Source organism: Mirounga leonina, unplaced genomic scaffold (genome assembly GCF_011800145.1).
Source record: "Mirounga leonina isolate KUSES-001 unplaced genomic scaffold, KU_Mleo_1.0 Mir_260, whole genome shotgun sequence".
NCBI lineage: Eukaryota > Metazoa > Chordata > Mammalia > Carnivora > Phocidae > Mirounga > Mirounga leonina.
In genome coordinates this window covers 450,416-452,674 of record NW_023270642.1, presented here as the reverse complement: position 1 = coordinate 452,674, position 2,259 = coordinate 450,416, and positions in this window count along the sequence as shown.

Below are 2,259 nucleotides of genomic sequence, written 5' to 3'. Positions count from 1 at the left end.
TGACATATATGTCCTTGAGGCTGAAATATGGTGAATTTTTAGATTTAGATTACAACTTACAAAGATAGGAATCCTTTTATTTGGAAGCTGGAGGAATTGTATAGAGTTTATTTCTCATACTGATTGTAAGAGCATTGACATTTGAATAATTTTAGGCTTAAAACTGGCCATTCCAAAATACAGTCTAAGAGACGGGAAATTAGCTTTGATTGAAGCCACCACATAGAACTTTGTCACTAAAATATTTATTTTCCTAGTGACAGTATATTTTGACCTCTAATGGAACACTTTCCAAAAAATAAGTGTCCTCAAAGTAAAAAGACAGTTAAAAAAAATTTTTTTTTTCATTCAAACTCTATTACGAAAATTTACAAAATGTAAGTATCATTCATGAATTCTTTGGTAAATGTCCATTGTCAATAGTGGCATTTGTTGCAGTAACTCTCACATTTTACGAAGTTTTCTTACTTTCTGCAACATACAACTTTATGAATTTAGTTGATTAAAGATGCCCAGATAAGATCTAGAGCTGCAGGAGCAGGTCATCAACTACTTTAAAAAGTCATCATGGTCAACTATTTTAACCTGAAGTTGGCCCTTTTTCCTTCTCTTGCCTACTAGAAATTGAGGGACAACCTTGACTAGAGGCCATTTGTCTTTTGTTTATTGCCTGTCTCCTTGAAGACTTGGATGTTTCTGACGTAATACACTCAAAGGAGTTCAGAGATAGTATCTCCAGTACCCTTCTTGAGCCTATAAAGAGACTGGCTCTTTAGAATATCTCTCACATTCTAGGATTCTTCTGAGAACTTAGGGATAGGTAGAAGTGGCTTTTGACTGATCAGATGGATCAGTAGGAGCAGATTTGGGGGCTGAATTAGATCAAGATTAAAGAGCCCATTAAGCCTCTACCACTGTGGGTGACATGTCTTCTCAACTAGAACCCTCTGGGGCACAAAAATGCTAGGATGACATATGAGACAAATATTCTCTTAAGCCCACTGATAAAGACAGTCCTTATGTTCATTTCCTTCTATTATATCTCTAAGTGTTCATTGGATTTTAACTATATTAAGATCTATGGATTTTTCAAGGGCATAGAGTTTCCATAAAAGGTTACTAGTGACATTTCATATAATGTTATTGAACTTTCTACTTACTCCGGGTTTATTATTAGGACTAATTCTAAAATAAACTGGCATATTAAGCAGAGTTAATTATGAATCACTGTGAGTGGAAACACTATTCAGAATATTTAAATTTCATTATTTAATCCATTACTTTATTGTAATAATTTATAGAAGACAGAGTTGCCTTCATATTATGTGTAGTATTTGATATGTTGTTGACTTTACTTACTGATAGCAATGTTATATTAATATTGCTTACTGACCAAGATTATTCCTGGGAGATAATCAGCATCCGGGTCTCCTTCAATAGCTAAGGGGCCTCTCAGCAACCATTTAAAATGTATTGTCTCCATGTCCCCATTCCAGCTCTACTTTCAGATCCTCAAGCTTTTCTGTACTTGATGTTTCTGTCTTATCCTTAGATTTACCAGGTCTGTGAGTACAGGACCTTTGTGTTTTGATTCACCATTTATCCCTAGAACAAGGTCTGGCACAGCAATAGGTGACCAATAAGTATTGGTTGAATAGATGGATTTGTTTCCGTAAGTTACCACTACTGTATCTACTTACCTATCAGCATCTGCAGTGATCTACTCTATCTTCCTGCCAGTTCCTCTAGATGGACTCTGTACCCCCAGGCCAGTCCTTGTACTATATTTTCAATAATCATCTTCTCTTCCTTACTAAGATAAGCCGTTCTCCCCCTTCCTGCATCACTATTTCCCCTTCTCTTCTAGATCATCCCCATCAGTAACAAACCTGCTGTAGTTGCCATTTCTGTTTTTCTATTCCCTTTATAACTCAAAAGAGTTGTCTAGCCCATATACTTTTGGCCAATTGACTTTTAACAAAGATGTCAATTCAAAGGGGAAAGAAAAGTTTCTTCAGTGGATGGTGCTGGGTAACTGGATTTCTACATGCAAAAGAATGAAATTGGACCTCCGCCTCACACCAAGTACAAAAACTATCTCACAATGGATCAGTAACCTAGGAGCTAAAGCTGTAAAACTCTCAGAAGAAAACATGGTAATTCTTCATGATCTTGGATTTGTCTGTGTATTCTTAGACATGACACGAAAGCATGAGCAACAAAAGAAAAAATGAGTTGGACTTCATCAGAATTGAAAAC